Source organism: Colius striatus, chromosome 2 (genome assembly GCF_028858725.1).
Source record: "Colius striatus isolate bColStr4 chromosome 2, bColStr4.1.hap1, whole genome shotgun sequence".
NCBI classification, from domain to species: domain Eukaryota; kingdom Metazoa; phylum Chordata; class Aves; order Coliiformes; family Coliidae; genus Colius; species Colius striatus.
Genome location: NC_084760.1, coordinates 46,974,772 through 46,992,616, shown reverse-complemented (window position 1 = coordinate 46,992,616; position 17,845 = coordinate 46,974,772). Strand labels below are relative to the sequence as shown.

At 50.2% G+C, this 17,845-nt stretch overlaps 1 protein-coding gene across 1 annotated transcript in view; it reads right to left on the bottom strand.

Annotated features, from left to right (window-relative positions):
• The window catches only part of OTOF (otoferlin), a 108,978-nt gene that overhangs the window by 46,693 nt on the left and 44,440 nt on the right, over positions 1-17,845 (bottom strand). The window lies entirely within an intron of this gene.

Sequence of the window (17,845 nt, the reverse complement as noted above, 5' to 3'; positions counted from 1 at the left end):
GACCCACTTGTGCAATTGTTCCCGTTACCCAAAAGACAATTACCAAAAATCCAACCACTATCCCCACCAGCTTGCTGTGATAAAAAACCTCAAACAAACCTCTTTGGGTAGATCAGCAGCAAATCTGTGCAAATCTTAAGGTTTTTTAGCAGCCTGTTCCAGCAATGTGGGGTTTTTACCCCTTCTACCTTTTGCCAGCACCAGGTCAGTCAGTAAGTCAGTAAAACAGTCAGACTGTAAGAGCCTTGCAGATATTTTCAGGAGACTGTTCCCTGTTATTTAGAGGTTGGGCCATGCTGCTGTTGCAAAGAGGTGAGAGGTTCCGAGTTACCCTGGTGAAAGTTATGGACTCTGGATGTAATCTGGATTTGAAGCCTGAAGATTCATCTGAAAACCTCAGTAGGAAACAACCCTCCCACAGTTACTTGTAAAACTGGAAACACCAAGAAGCACAAGTCAGACTTGTTCTAACGTGAAAGAGCAAAGAGCTGGAGAGAGACTTGAAGGCCTGTGACTATCCTAAAAGCAGATGGTATTAAAGCCAAGGGGGGCATTTGATTTTATTGGAAAACTCCCATTACCTGAAAGTGTTCCTCTTTGCAGCAACCTTGTAGGTTTGATGGGAAAGCTCTTGGGTCAGCTTGGAAGAAAGGGGAAACTTCAACTCCAGCCTGGACCTCAACTCCAAGCTGGCTGCCAGGGAAACTGGGGCTCAACACCTGCCCTGGATGCAGCAGGATTCAGATGTGCTGCCCATGAGCCGGGTGACACTGCAAAATCCCCCCAAGTCTCAGCTTTGATCACACCTGTCTGGGGCCAAAGGGTGAAATTGCACCTTTTTTCTTTATCAAACCAAAGAAGTCCTGGCATTGCAGCCAGATTGATGCATTTGTTATCTTAAATAACAACTGGAAGTTTGCAGGCTGTTGACAGAGCCAGAGCAAAGGAGAAGAAAATTAAGAATAGGAAGATAATGTGTTCATCAAGGGAGGGGGAATTCATTCAGGGCAGAAGGCCAGTGTAAGGTACAACAACTATTTATAGCTGAGGTTTAATTGGAACTGAAGCGATTGTCAGGCCTCCAGGCAGTCTCTGGTAGCCGTGATTAATTCACAGGATCTTCTGTGAAAGGGCAATTTCTCAATGGGTAGAAGTAGGGAAGATGAGGGCTAGGTTTCCAAATCTGTAATCCTGCCAGGGAACATCTGCCTCGAGGTGCTGTGGGGGAAGTGACACTTTTAAGCTATTTGCAAACTATTTTTGTTTATGAGCAAATGCTGGAAGCACAGCTCAGGCTGTGAAATGCTACTCTGACACCACTCTCCATCACAGTTTCCTTCCAGCAGCTGCAGGAAATCCAGCAGACACACGGTCCTTCCATAAGCCAACATCTCTCCAGAGTTGGTTACATTCCATTCCCTTCTTTCCAATTAATTTCTTAAAAATGGGGGAAATAAGCCCCATAATCCCACCAGCCCCAGAACTGGCATGTGGGCAATTTGCATGCAGATGGTTAGAGATAAAAATCATTGCATCTGGCCTAGGAATTTCTGAGGTTCCTTGAGAAGTAAACAAAGCAGAAGAGGGGCTGGTGATGGAGCCACAAGGACTCTGTAGAGAAGATGCTGGCAGTGCTGGTCGTCTATCAGGACCAAAAATAACAAAGAACAGAGGATGCACAGCCAGCATCTGACGTCCCCATTAGTAAATGGATGAAGCTGGCTTTGGACCATGTGGAACAAGACTAGGATTAAGCACCTGGCCCCAAGCAGAGCTGAGACTTGTCCTAGCAGCACTAATCCAACCCACCTACTTCCAGAGGGACGCATGGGAGGGACAGTGTCATCACTCCCAGAGAAATGACCCCTCACTGCCAGCTGAGCCTTGAGCTCATCTTAAAGCTCATCTAGTCCAAGCCCCTGCCACAGGCAAGGACACCATCCACCAGATCAGGCTGCTCCAAGCCCCATCCAATCTGCCCTTGAACACTGACAGGGATGGGGCAGCCACAGCCTCTCTGGACAACCTCTGCTAGGGCCTCACCACCCTCACAGCTTGGAAGAACTTCTACATCAGCTGCAGGAGCCTCTCATGTGTCCCCAAAGGCATTTTTACTGCAGAAGAGATCCCAGAAGTGCAAAATAGTTTCAAAAACACCCACAAGACCAGCCTCAGCTCCAGCTGCTTCAGAGAGCAGAGTCCAGAGGGCACAAAGTGTGTCAGTAGCATAAAACTTCAGGTGCTGTCCTCATGCTTGCATCCTGGCCACATCTCCCTGTTGCTCTTCCCAGACCCAGTTACAACATCTAGTATTGCCTCCTTCCTCCCCACTGCCCTTACAGCTATTATCACAGTGGGTTGGAGCACCAGAGAGGCAAACATCCATGAAACCACAGAAGTCACAGAGAAAGAGAAACAAAGTTTTAAAAAAGCAGAAGAAAAGAGATGATTTGGTGTGCTGAGGAGAAGGGAAGAAGCAAGGGAAAGATGAAGAAGAAGCCATTCACCATTCATAGAATTGTAGAATAATTTTGGTGGGAAAGGACCTTTGGGATCTCAAAGTCTAACTCCTCCCCTCCCCTCACCCTGCCAAGCCCATCACTAACCCATGTCCCTCAGCACCTCAGCCACATGGCTTTGCAATAGCTCCAGGGATGGGGACTCCACCAGCTCCCTGGGCAGCCTGGGACAGGGGCTGACAACCCTCTCAGGGAAAAAGCTCTTCCTCAGCTCCAATCCAAACCTCCTCTGCTGCAACATGTTTCCTCTTGTCACTCAGGAGACAAGAGACTAACCCCTGTCCACAACCTTGAGAGCAAGAAGGTCTCCCCTCAGGCTCCTGTTGTCCAGGCTGAACACCCCCAGGGCCCTCAGCCCCTCCCCAGCACACTTGTGCTCCAGCCCCTTCCCCAGCTCCGCTGCCCGGCTCTGGACACGCTGCGGCCCCTCAGTGTCCCTCTGGCAGTGAGGGGCCCAACACTGAACACAGCACTCGAGCTGCCGCCTCCTTTTGAGGCAGATGCTCAGCTGCTCACCCTTATGCCCAGTCCCTTCCCAAGCCCCATCTGTCACCTTTTTCAAGCTAGCTGAGCACTGATACATCCCATAAACCCCTCCCCTTCCATCCCCTGGGAGTACTACCTTCACCTGCTGGACGTCCAGAACTTGGCTTCCCTCAGGAGGAGATGCTGGAAGAGCTCACTCAAGACAGGAGAGTGGCACGTTTAGGGTGGAGCAACCATCCCAGAGCTGTGTCCCATGTGCAGGTTGGCACTGGGCAGGGCTGGGGACCCCAGCCAAGCCTTCTCTCCAGCCACAGTGGGGTCTCTGCAGCATTAAACAAGGATTGTGCTGATCCTTCCACTGCTCCTGCCAGGCATTCGACAGTGCGGATGGGAACCTGGTGCTGGTGGAGAGCTGACACCGTACCCACGTGAATATTACATGAGGAAACACGAACCTGAGATGCCAACACAGGTTCAGAGAGAGCAAGGGAGCACTGAGAGCCCCTCCTTTGCCAAAGCGTGGGTTTAGCCTAAAGAACCAAGATACAGGAGAAAAATGCTGCTGCCCAACTGCTTCCAAAACAGTGTAAGCTGTTGGCCTATTGCAATCCCGTTTGGCAGCAGGGTTAAGACTGGGGTCCTGTAAGTTCTGAGGCAAAAGACTAAGCAGCTTTTCACGAGGAGGGTTGTCAGACACTGGTACAAGCGGCCCAGGGAGGTGATGAAGTCCCCATCCCTGGAGCTGTTGCAAAGCTGTGTAGCTGAGTTGCTGAGGAACATGGGTAGCTTGACACTGTGAGGGGAGGGGTTGGACTCAATGAGCTTCAACATCTTTTCCAACCAAAATTATTCTATATTCCCAGGCAGACAAGCCTCCAAGCAAACTAAACCCTGTATTAGACACCAAATATCCACCCTGACTCTCCCCTGGGATTTTCTGTTGTCTAATACAGGATTGCAGATGAAATATCTTCAGTTGATGGCAAAGCACACATTCCCTGTGTAGTTTGCTGCTCTCAGAAGCGCTTGGAGTTGTTCTTCAGGATTTCACCCATGTGGCTCTCCAGGAGGGGAGCACAGAGGGAATGGCAGAGAGGTGGACACAGTCTCTACTGGCCACCTTTGAGTTAAAGATATCGGGTTATTGGTTAATTATTCATGGATAAAAAGGAAATTTTAATCATTTCTTCTTACTGAGGACCTAGGAGCAGGGAATAGAGTTTCTGTGGCAGGTTTGGGGTTTTTTTTTCAGGAATTGTGCCCATCAGGTGGGGGCTGCCTCCATCACCCCCATGACAACAAGACTTTCAGTTGTCCCAGCTGTACTGGGGACAGACCCTACTGCCAGCCCTGTGGGGTCATCCTGCACACGCTTCCCTTGAGCCCAGGGAAGACCTCAACCCTCAGACCCAGTCTGCCTCTTCCCTTTCCACACAAAGTCAAATTAGAGAGGAGATCCAGCAAGGATCAGGAAAAATTCTTCCTCAGCTCCAATCTAAACCTCCCCTGGGGCAACTTCAGCCTGTTTCCTCTTGCCCTCTCACATGTTACTTGGGAAAACAGACCAACCCCCACCTCACTACAACCTCCTTTCACCTAGCCCTGTGCTGATGACCTGTACCTACACCCTCATCCTCCCTGAGCCCTGGCCAGGCTGTCCATGCCCAGACTAGGAAATCCCTCAAATCTGATGGGTCTCTCAAGACCTCACAGTTCCTTTCCACTGTTACCAAGGGCTGCTATAAAGCTGTCTTTTACATTTGGCTTTTGCTGTAAATATTCCCTGCAGATTCCAAGGCCACAGCCCACACATCCAAGAGACCCAAGCTCCTTCAGGTCTGAGAGATCAGCTTTTTAGAGAGGGAGAGGACATCATGGGTGGGATCAGCTGCAACATAAGCTAGGAAATCCAGAAACAAGAGGGAGTAGAAGGAGCAAGGAGAGCAAACCTACTTGTGCTCCTTTGTCTTCTCTTTGCCTTTGCTGGAGGTGGTAGGCACGCAAATGGAACAAAAAGCAAACAAGTTTCAGGGCATTACAAGTGTTTCAAATCAGACCATACCATCAGAGGTTGCTCTTCTCTTTGCTCGTCACAAGTGCTCCAGTCCCAGGCTGCAGTCACAGGAAACCACAACTCTAAACACCACTGTCCTGGCTGCATCTATAATTTTGGTGATACCTTCTGCCAGGTTAGAGGAGCTTAGGAGAACCACAACTCCCTGCAATTAGAGCCAGATGGGGCCAGTAAAGCAGCTACAGCTGCACATGCTCACGTGACTGGGTACATGCATAAACTGGGGATGCTGCTGGGGTAGGAGACAAGACTGCTTCTTCCTTTTTGGTAGAGGGGAGTGGTCTTCACTCCCCCAAAAGTGGATTCATATTCTCACTCCAGAGACGACTCAGCCAAAGGAGATGGGCTGGATCTGGGGGTCTTTATTCCTGCTCAGACTGATGCTGTGACCTCCTGCCCTGACACCAGGCAGGAACACAGACTCTTCCCCTTCCTGTTTCACTTTGCAGACTTCTCTTCTGTCTTTTCAATTCTGTTTTCTTCCTCTCATGGTTTCCACATTTTTCTGTTTGGGTCTTGCCTCCCTCTTTTCCTTCCCAGTCACTCTTTCTTCCCTGGCTGATCTCCCACATTGTGTAACAGCAAAGTGGGGAGAAGAAAACAATTAACCAGCTCCAGAAAGTAATTAGACTTACTTACTTAATTACTTAATTAAGTAATTAAGTCTATGTTTTAATTAAGTAAGTAATTAAGTCTATGTTTTAATTGCAGCTTGTTAGCTCACTTGACCCCATGGCCATGTCTGTATTGTGGACAAGGGGGAAGGTGGATGGCTTCAGAGCATGAAGCTCTAGCTCCCTGTGCACTGAGCTGCTGGAGAACCATGCAGAAAAAAACCACACCAAAACCTGGTTTTGTTTGATGTGCTGGATGGTTTTTAAAGCCCATCAGACCAGTTCCAGGACAGTACAGGGGTCAGGACCCAGTACTGGGTTGGGGTCTGTGGAGAACAGGGTCTTCCTCTTCAGCCCGTCATGAGCTTGGAGCCTAGGCTGGAAAACAGCCAAGGAAACCCTTCCAGAAACAAGTAGTCCTGCTCTCTCCCTGCACTAATGCTTGCTCTTGAGAGCAAACCAGCAGAAATTATCCCCTTGCCAGCTGAGCTTGTCACAGGAGCAAGTAAACACCAAAGCCAGCAGCTCAGCTGGTTCATCTGCATTGTAAAAGCTGCTCTAGTGCCCCTGCCCAGTGCCAGGAGAGGATTTAAATCACTCCCTGCTTTCTCCTGCAGCTGATGGATGTGGTCTGAGCTCCCTGCAAAGCCATGGCTCATCACCACCTCACTGCACAGCATGGCTGGTTCATCTGTATCTGGACACACAAGCCCTTTCCACTGCTGTAGGGATGAGCATCTGCATCTCCCCAAGTGACTCACTGGTGCAAGACCCTACCCTGCCACAGCCAGGCTGGGAAACTCCCCATGCTCCTCAGTGTCCACCCAAAATGCCTCCCATGCAACATCCTCAGGTGGGTTGAGCCTGAGCCTGTATCCTTCATACGTTCATTTTACTGGTGTAAATGGGACCTGGATGAGGGATGCAAGAACAAAGCTGCGGCTGCACTCATGCCTGGGAGAATCACAGAATCATGTGGATTGGCAGGGCCCTGCAGAGCTCATCCAGCCCAAGCCCCTGCTAAAGCATGTTCCCCTTGATCAGGGGGCACAGGAACGTGCAGGGACAGGAGAAATGGGTACCTGAACGGTAACACGAGGTGTCTTTTCTCTTTCCCTTTAGCCTTATCTCTGCAATCACAAAGAGCAATTCATTTAGACATGATTCATCTTGTTTCAGTGACAAAGACCCTTTCCCACCTTCTCCCCTCAAAGCCCCCATCAGCAACATGCATCAAGCAATCAACCAAACCCAAATTCTTGAGCATGCCATGAGGAGATCTTGCTGCAATGGAACTTACCAACCCACTGGCATCCAGGGGACTGGGTACAGAGATAGAGATAGTACTGGTGGTGCTGGGATGAGGAAGGAGGAGAGAGAGTGCACGAGCAAGATGAAACAACTGACAGAAAAACACCATGGGTGGACAAATTGTAGGGCGTTGGGCTAGCTGGTGTTATGCATAGATGGATGGACAGACAGTGTCACAGTAGGATGGATGGATGGATGGATGGATGGATGGAATGGCACTGGCATGAACAAACAGATACACAGACCTGTACTGGGATGGATGGATGGACAGTGAGAATTGCAGTGATGGATAGAAAGAAATGCAATGAGATGGATGGATGCATAGGATTGTATTGAGATGGAGTGATGGACAGGTGCACAGATTGGTGGATGGATGGATGGATGGATGGATGGATGGATGGATGGATGGACAGACAGACAAATATTTTTCTCAAAGCTCCTTTGGAAGGCCCCTGAATAGAAGGAAATGTGTCCTTGCTGGGTATAGAGGAGAACAGATTGAATACAAAGCTCTGCTCTTTGGGGAGGAGGGGATGGGGTGACTATAAGAAAGTCCAGCCCCCCAATAAGAAGAGGGCAGGAAGCAGTTGAGACCTTCTTTTGGGTCCAAATGCCATGCAGGGACTGATATGCTAACAAGCCTGTTACATCCATGCACACACCACGCCCAAAGGGCCTGAGCAAAGTAGCAGTGCCATTCCCAGTACCTGAGATCTTCAGGGTCTTCACTGGAAGAGACACAGCCAGGAGGGTGAATGTGAGGAAGGACTGGCTCACCCAAACAGACATACCCTCCCACAGCCCACAGGACAGGGATAGAGGCTAATGGTGGCCACCAGCCCCCAGAAGGATCCTCCTGGGCTGATGCTGGGAAGATTCCTTCAGGGCCATGTACACCAGAGGCCAAGGTCCCATTCTGGCCTTGTCTGGGACTGCATGGTGACGAATTGAAGGGATATTTTCCCACAGCAATTTGCAACCACCCAGGTCCTGCTTGCCAGTTGGAAGACAGCCCTCTTCTGCAGTGCTCTTCTGCATCCTCTCCACCTCCCCCCAGATACTGAGCAACAGCAATGAAGAACAGATTTACAAGGATGGGTTGGGGCTGGGATCGTTGTCCTGGACTCTCCCATGCCAGATAAATTTACTTAGACAGATGTATTCATATTGATAGTGCCTTTGGGAGTCCACCAGCCCTACAGATGGGCAGACTGACATAATATTATGTGGGATACACCTGCAGAGAGGCCACAGGACCAGTCTGTCCTTTACAATGTGACATGAAGAAGGTTTGCAGTTATGGCTGGGTCCTGCAGAAAGCTCCTGGAGCACAGGGCTTGTATGCTACCATGCAGTTCCTCCTCCCTTGCAGGCTTCAGCTCCAGCTTCACAACACTCATGTGTGCTGTCCTGCACTTACAGAGAAGGGCTGTGAGGCTGATGCATGAAGGTCTGGAACACCTACTCCACTCTCCTAGCTTAAGATTTGGGAATTAATTTGAATTAAGGAAGATTGGGAGCTTAGGCCTGTATCCTAAATCCTGGGTGTAGTTATGCCTGGGCAGTCCCATATTTGTGGGATGTGGGGTGACAGGGATAGGCTGGAACGAGAGCAACCCTCCCATAAAAGCCAAGATCCCACCAGTCATAACATTTTGGTACCTTGCTACTGACTTGTATCCATCGTTAAACTTAATCCTGAGTGAGGCACCAAGGAGACAAAAAAGCAAAACAAAAGCAGTGTCAGGTTTCTTGCAGCAGCCCCCCAGCAACAAAGGAAACAATGACCTGGTGAGCACAGGCACATCCCTTCCAAGGAGGTGTAGTGGCCTGCCCAAGCCATGACTCCCTGCCACAGGGTGCTCCAAGACAGACGAGGGGGTGGAAAATTCACCTGGGTGTGCACCCAGCCTAAGGTGCCCCACTCACACTGTGGCCTGGAAAAACCTGTCTGGTGACAGCATCTGCACTTCTGGCACAGAGCACAAGAGCTATCACCACCATGGCACAGCCAGCACCATCCATTGCTCCTGCTAGATCTGCAAGTTCTCCTACATTGGAACAATTTGTGGCCAATGAAGACAGCAGGTGCCAACAGCTTCCAGGAGGTATCTCAAGCTGCTGGAAGCTCTGCCTTGTGACTCACCACAGCACTCAGTCCATTGTTTTGAACACCTTTTCTTAGCCCTTTTCCTGCTTTTCAGGGGTCCTCAGAATTTTTTTCCCCTGGCAGTTTAATGGTACATTGTAGGGGTTGCAAAAAAGGATGGTATAAACTTGACAGGGACTGACAGTCTCTGGGAGAACTTTTCTTTTGCTCAGGATGAAAAGGACCCCAGACTGGCCTGGTTTTGCTGATGGAGGCACTGATCTAGTGCATGACATCCCTAAGACGTGTGCTCAAATGAGTTAGTAATTTCATACCCTCCTTATCTACTTGGACATGGAGGTTATGAATCTGTCCTCACAGCTCTATGAGGCAGGTACTGTGTTGGAGATTCCTCTTTCTTTTGACTATGAGAGCAGCTTAGGAAAATTGGACTCCTACCAAGAACCTTGCTGAGCTTCCCAGGGCCAGGCAGGATGGTGCTGGGATGCACTTCACTGCACTTCTTTATTTCTACCTCTTAGCAGCTCTGGAAAGCCACCTTGAGCAGCAAGAGTGCCAAGGAAATTGTGTTTGCATCATTGACCAGCACAGGCTGACCAACTGGGTGCCCAGAAGCAAGAAGTCTTGCCTCTCCCAACTTCCTGTCATTGATTATTTCCATCACCAAATTCAACTCTGGTGCTTGGCAATGATCCCAGCTTTGGAGCAAGTGACCCACGGGGCTAATTAGTGGCAGGCGGAGAGTTAAACCCAATCAGACGTGTCTGGGATCCACTGGGTACAGACAAGAAAAGGCACCATCAATAATTCACCACGACCAGATTGCTTTCGGCTGCAGAGCTCTGTCCTGCCCATGAATATTTCAAGGTCAACAACTATCAAGTGATGCTTCCTGGGATCTCAGTTTCAAGATGGTCAGGAGCCATGATGTGCTTGTCCCATCCAAATTTTGGCAGTCTGGTGGGGTCCCTGCTTTCCCTGAAACAGCTCTGGAAGTGCCAATTGCTCTTAAGAGGCCACTGGGGGAATCTAAAGATATGTCTCTATGGGCTTCCTCACCTCAACACCAAACAAGTTTCTCCTCCTGTGCCACTGGCACTTGTTGAGTTCCAGCTTGTGCCTGTTACCCCTTGTCCTGGCACTGGCCACCACACAACAAACTCTGGCCCCATCTTCTCCACACCCACCCTTTAGGGGTTTCTCAGCACTGATGAGGTCCCCCCTCAGCCTTCTCTTCTCCAGGCTGAACAGCCCCACGTCCTGCAGCCTTTCCTCCTCACAGAGATGTTCCAATCCCCTCAGCATCTTGTTAGCCCTAGTATCATAGGTAGCCCTAGTATCATAGTATCACAGTATATAGCCCTATATCATAGTGCCTGTTCTATCATAAACCTTTCCAGACATATACTGAGCCAAAGCCATGCCAGGGACTGTGTTAACAACCTAACAGATGGGGAAGGTGCTACCACCCGTGCTGTAGTTTGTTTCATCAAATGGATGCTGTGTAGGGTTAACAGGCACCCAGCCTGTGAGCCCCAGTGAAACATTCAAGTCTGGACGTAGAGGATCTGGGTCTCCAAGTTATGACATTTAAGCCTGGATTTAAATAAATGCTCTCTAGAGAGGAAGACTTTGAACATGTCTCAGCACTGCAGAGGCAGGACTTCAGGGCCACCATCTGAGCAGGGCTGGTGTGGGTATTTACCTGGTGTGCTGCTCATCTTCTGCATCATCTCCAAGGCTAGGGCATTTACAGAGAGATGGAAAAACATCCACTGTGATATGAAGATAGAGGGGTCTTCCATTGTGTCAACGTTTTGTGTCAGGAAAAACTTCAGAACATACACACACAGCAAAGCACTCCATGCATGTCTGAAACCCACAACCCCTTCACACTGAGATGATCCTCTCTGCCACCTGCATCACTCTCAGCTCTGCCTGCAGGGTCCATGCATGACCCAGACTGGTTTTCTGTGGCTATCTCATAGAGTCATAGAATCATTTTAGCTGGAAAAGACCTTGAAGATCCTCAAGTACACCCACTCCCCTCACAGTGCCAAGCCCACCACCAACCCATGTCCCTCAGCACCTCAGCTACACATTTTGCAATAGCTCCAGGGATGGGGACTCCACCATCTTTGCTCATCTCTGGATACTCCCTCTGGCAGTGAGGGGCCCAACACTGAACACAGCACTCGAGCTGCGGCCTCACCAGGGCCCAGCACAGGGGACGGCCACTGCCCTGGGCCTGCTGCCACACCACTGCTGATACAAGCCAGGGTGCCACTGGCCTTCTTGCCCACCTGGGCATGCTGCTGCCTCATCTTCAGCCGCTGGCACCAACCCCCCAGGCCCTTTCCCTGTGGGCAGCTTTCCAGCCCCTCTGCCCCAGCCTGGAGCGTTTCCTGGGGTTGGTGTGGCCCAAGGGCAGGATCCAGCACTGGGCTTTGTTGTTTGTCTGGCTGAGCTCCATGAACATGATCATATTCCCTCCATTCTGACCTCCCTTCTGCTTGGACAGAAAAGATGCTGGGGGTTGAAAATCTGTGTTAGGTAGTGCTGTACCCTATGCCTGGCTGTCTGGAAGGAGTTAAGGTGAATCACCAGCTGCTTTTCCTTTGGAAAGTCCTGCCATCACCTTGGCTGATTGCATCAAGTTAGATTTTTAGCTATCCCAAAGCACACCAGCTCCCTCCCCAGCAGAAATATGAAGCCAACTTGCAAACCCAGGCCCCATCCTACAAACACACGTGCAGCACCCTCAAGGGGGTGCAGCATCTGTCCAAGGGGACTGATAATGAAGCTCTTATGGTTTTAGCAGCACTGGTTCAAGGCCTTTCTGCCCCCAGCTCTGCTGGAGCTGCCTCCATGCCCAGAGCAGACCCTGCAGATGCTGAGAGATAGGTTAGAGCTCCTGCACATCATGATCTGGCCCTGGAAAGCTGCAGGATTGCTCTCAGCTGCTTCAAGCAACAGAGGAAGCTCCTGTTTACTTCAATGTCAAAAGTTCCATGCTTGGCATCAAGAAGAGATGTCTGTGTCTGTGGGACTGCAGATACCTGAGGGTCAAACACACACAGAGATGACCTGCAGAGGAGGAGGAATATGAAGATGCCTTGTGTCAGAGCAAGATATCATCCAGATCCAGCTCTTGCCAGGGAGGATGTCCTAAGAAGTATAAGAAATTTAAAATTAAAGGAAGCACAAGCCTTTTTGTTTCAGGTCCCTGTGTTGCCAGCACATAGCCTGTTTTTTTTTTTGCCTGCTCGTGTGTGCTGACCTGTATTCACAGGGACCAAGTTGCTCCCGAGGGGTAGGATCGCAGCGTGGTGTCTGCAGTTAAGGCTGTTTCTCCCCAAGCTACTTCACATGAGAGCACTTTCATGTGTGAGACAGTCTTGCTGGGGGCTTTTTCAGCTGAGGTGCTAATGACTTTCCTCCTCCTCACTTGTACCAACTGCCTTCTCCTTGTTTCATCTCGAACTGGCTGTCAGGTTGCCTGGCCACCCCAAACTCATGTGCAAAACACAAAGGCAGCCAACATGGGAAAACAGGAGCAGTCCAAACCGATCAGCAGAGACTTACTGCTGGGTTTTAGCACTGGTAGGGCTTTGATCTGTTGATAGCCCAGTCATCCGTGTGCTGCAAACTTGGTGCAGATATCCATGTGGCTCTGCAAGAGCTGAATCAAATGCAGTGTGTTGACCATTGAATCATAGAACTGTTTTTGTTGGAAAAGACATTTCATAGAAATCTTCTCCAGGGTGAACAGCCCCAGGTCCTGCAGCCTTTCCTCCTCACAGAGATGTTCCAGTCCCCTCAGCATCTTGGTAGCCCTGCACTGGCCTCTCTCCAGAAGTTCCCTGTCTCTGGAATGGAGGACCCCAGAACTGGGCACAGGACTCCAGATGAGGCCTCAGCAGGGCAGAGTAAAGAGGGAGGAGAATCTCCCTCCACCTGCTGCCCATACTCCCTTCATGCCCCCAGGATGCATTTGGACTTCTTGCCTAAAAGGATGCCAATAATAATGCAGTCACTGAATGAAAGTATTGTGTGTGCAGACCCCAGGCTCCCAAGGGGTCTGTCAGCAGGCAAGAGTCACACTGTGAGGAAGCGTGGTTGCTTTTTCAGAAGAATATTTCCAGGGAGGCAGCAGCCTCCAACAAATTGCTTCCTGCAGGTCTATTGACTGCAGCCCTATTTCTCAGAGCACTATTTGTCTCTGCCCGAATCATTAGTGGAGACCTGGCGGTTGTTCCAGGTCCTTGGGAACTTTTTCTTGTAATGGAGGGAAAATAGCAAAAAGAGCTTTGCATCTGCAAGATTGTGTTGAGCTGGATTTCTTTTTTTTTTTGGTCATGGGGAAGCAGGCTGCAGTGGTAGCCCCTGTAAGGAGTTGCTGAAAGTTGTCCTGACAGACCTATCTCTGTCCAAGGCTGGGGCATTGGGCATTTATGCAATCGCTATTTCAGATGGAGAAATACGCAGTGGGAGGAGGTGATCGAAAGACTGGGATCAGAGGGAAACAATCATGTGGACTCCAAAATCAGTGAGGGAGAAGGGGAGGAGGTGTGCTGGAGCAGAGATGTCCCTGCACTCCATGGTGAGGAAGGGGCTGTTCACCTGCACCCATGGAGGGTGATGGTGGAGCTGAGATCTGACAACAGCTCGTGGAGGACCCAAAGCTGGACAGGTGGCTGTGCCTGGAGGGGCTGAGACTCTGTGGGGAAGTGGCCCTGGTGGGAGAAGACTGAAAAGTGACCTTATCAATGCTGATAAATCCTAAAAGATGCATGCTGAGAGGATGAGGCCGGAGTTTGTTGTGTGGTGGCCAGTGTCAAGACAAGGGGTAAGGTGCACAAGCTGGGACCCAGCAAGTGCCACTGGCACAGGAGGAGAAACTTGTTTGGTGTTGAGGTGAGGGAGCCCTGGCCCAGGCTGCCCAGGGAGGGTGTGGAGGCTCCTTCTTGGGAGGTTTCCAAACCCGCCTGGACATGTTCCTGTGCCCCCTGATGGAGGGGAACCTGCTTGAGCAGGGGCTTGGGCTGGATGAGCTCTGCAGGGCCCTGCCAACTCGCACAGTTTGAGGATTCTGTGGGAATTCTGACCAATGTGAAGGACACCCATATGGGAGGAGTCTGTAAGGATTTGCAGCTCCAGGGAAAGATTCATACGTGAGAGCTTCATTATGGACAACCTTGCAAGCTCCTTCTGTCTTTGGGGGGGTTTCCATGAGGCCCTCAGTTATCTTTTCTCTTCCCCATCCCATCATAGGTATGAGGGAGGAGGAGTGAGAGAGCGGCTGTGCCTGGCTGGGTCTAAGAGACTCTTTGTGCCTGGCTGGGTCTGAACCATGTCAACTTTCTTGCCAAGAATCCTGATGGAACTTTATGGGGAGCAAATGTCTATCACTTAAGGATTTGCTCCTCTTGCTGAGGGCAGGGTGTCCCTGGCACAGCATGCATTGGGACAGAGCTCTCAGGTCTTGCTTTGCTAAGGGAGATAAGGCACAGACTGGCAAAGAGAATGCGAATCTGGCACCTCTTGCTCACTGCAGAATAACAGCTCAGTACTGTAACATCTCAAATATCCACAACAGCCTTCCCGCTACCTCTGCCTGCACGCAGGTTTGAGCTTCTGTGTGAAAATGCAAATCATAGAATCATTTCAATTGGAAAAGACCTTTAAGCTCCTTAAGTCCACCCTCTCCTCTCACACTGCCAAGCCCACCACTAACCCATGTCCCTCAGCACCTCAGCTACACGGCTTTGCAATAGCTCCAGGGATGGGGACTCCACCACCTCCCCGGGCAGCCCTTTCCATTCCTCAACCCTGCCTAGTGAGGCCAAGGGATTGGGGCACCTCTTTGAAACAGCAAATCCTAACTGTACTCACAGGGGTTTTTTTTCCTGTCTTTTACTGTCTCAGATTCTAATCCTCACCTGTGCTTCCATTTGAACCATATATTTATGCTATACTAATTTGTGTCACTTCCCCTCTTTCCCTCACTTGAGATTTTGTCCAGAAAACAAGAGAATTCACCCTGTGTTAATGACTTCTGTGAACTGAAGTCATCGCTCTGGGCACGGAGGAGTTATAAGAGCAAATATGATATTTCCCTCTAAGGCGTGTACCTTCTCCAGACAGCATGGGGACTGAGACTGGCTTCAAATAGCTCTGTTATCACTCTCCAACCGGCATCTCATCGGCAACTCTATTAGGCTGCAAGCAAACGGCTGAGAAGTGCTTGGCAAGCCCAATGCTATTTATACATTCCTTGTTGTTGCTGCTGCTTTTCCCATTTCAAGGTCTGTTTGTTTCCCTCCTTCTGCATCCCCCTCAGGAAAGGGAATCAGCTGAATAACAAAATAATGTCCCTAATGAGCCCAGGGAGGAGGTAAACAGCTTTGATGGAGCTGACACTGACAGAAAGCCTGTGGAAACCCAGGGAGATCTTTCCACTACCTTCATTCAGATTCAAACCCCCTCCAGCCTGGGGGTCACAGAGGATGGAAACAGACTGTGAAGACACACAGAATTACAGGGCTGCCAAGAAGATGTCAAGTCCAACTTCTTCCCCAGGGAGGATCATCTCAGCCCAAGGCACTCCTCAGATCGGCATCCAGCTTGTACTTAAGCATCTCCAGGGATGGGAGCTGAATTCCTTCCCAGTCAGACCTGCGACTTCTCTCATCTTGTCCCTACAACACGTCTCACTGCCACCTTGCAGAAATGTGACTTTTGGCTGATCTATGCCAAAATGATGAGTACCTCATCCTGAACCCAACCCAGCCCTTGAAGGCAAGGTAAGAGCTGGACTTGGCTTTGAATTTGGCTTCCCTGGTTTGGTCAGGTCCAAAGGTTAGCATGGCATAACAAGGCTGCCCATCTCCATTCCCACACTGAGCCATGGTACCCACGGGAAGATGAAGACATTGCACAGTCATGCCCCATCCATGGCTCACACATCTGGGCTTGGCCCAGATGACCTTTTGAGGACCTCTCAGGCATCCAGCACCCTCGTCAGAGCACTTTGACCGTCCCCTCCTCTCCAGGCACACAGACATCACAGATGCATGTACGGCCTAGGGCAGGTGCAGGAACAGACATGCATGCAGCATCCTGCTCACTGGGAATATGCTACAGCCACATACTTTTACGCTACAATATCAAAATTTCAAGGCCACACTCCCTGACTTTGATGTCAAACTGGCTGGCATACATCATACATCACACCCATGCTAATTGTTCCCATCCAAAGAAAGGATTTGGATGGGCAATCCCTCATCTGCCCTTTGGACCTGGCCCATGGCTGTTGTATCTCCTGACCCTGCCTAAGGATCACTTAGGTCAGTACTAGGTAGCCAAAACCACCTCAGAGACTGTCTGTCCTAATAATTTATTAAGGTTATGAGCATTTCAGGTGCTTGGCCTGGCACTGCCTAATTAATGAGATTTGGCAGAGGTGTTTCCCAGTACAGACATGGTCACAAATTCCCATGGAAGGAGAGTCAATATAGAAGCCACAGACTGCATGGGGAGCTGCTATGAGAAATCAGCTCCCCAGAAGAGCTGTGTGTAGGAAGAACCACCATCTGCCATTACTGGACTCACAGGAGTTGAGAGACACCCCCCAAATATTCCTTCCTTTGTCTGAGCTGCTCTCAGAGGCAGTGGGGTGGTCACTGGCTTTTACCTCAACTTCTCTTTTTTTTCAGCTCCTCCCCAAACCCCTTTTGGCACATGGTGGAGAACAACTAATAGCACCATACTGCAAGAAAAGCCACTGCAAACAGAAACCAGAACTTCATGCACATCACAAGGAGTCCTTCCTCATGCACTGGGCATGGCTGATCTCTGGCTCTGGGGACCTGAAGAAGGAAGCAGACCTCAAAGGTGAGGTGATAACCCAGTTGGAGCTTCACCTCAAGGCTCTTTCTCCATCCTAGATCTCAGCAATCCTTCAGAGCCTCCTGTCCAAGGATACTTCTTCAGCTCCTCCATCATTTCTCTGTAGGAGCTCTCTTGCAGACAAGAAATGGGAATCCGGGGGCAATGTTCATAGGATGTCCAGAGGGACAAGGCAGGAGAAACACAGCACTGCAAACCTCACTGCTGCCAGCACGAGTGGGTGCTGACTCACTCCCTACCTCACGCTGAGGGATCCCTGGCTAAGGGTGTCCCCCTCTCCCAGAAGTTCATCTTCACTGTGGTAATACATCTCGTCCTCTTCCATCCTGTGAGGGTGGTGACACAGAAGACATCAGCCCTTTCCCTCTTTGGTATTCATCACAGTGTTGGTGGGGACATTAATGACTATAGCCCTTGGGGTTGGCAGGGGTGAGGGCAGGGCAACAAGTCACAGCCAAATCCCACAGCTCTCTGCGCTGACAATGACCCTCTGAGGGACAGGACTCCAAACCAGAGGAGACAGGGCAGCTGCCTGGGACAAAAGCAGCAGTTTTAGTGCAATTGCCCATATGTGAACTTGCTTGGGACAGTGGGACTGGCACACTTTGCCCTTCTAGTGTGGCTACTAAGGGATGCTCCTCCTTCTTCTCTAAAACAGTTGTGTATGAGTTTGTTTATAGTGCATAGCTTCACAGCGTGCTCCAGTGGGATGAATGGGAAGCAATGGGAAGGGGCTACAATGGTTCTTTTGGCAGCTCTGGGGCTGTTGGGCCACCCACAGCCCCAGTGTAAGCTTTACATGGAAAGTTTTTTTCTAAAG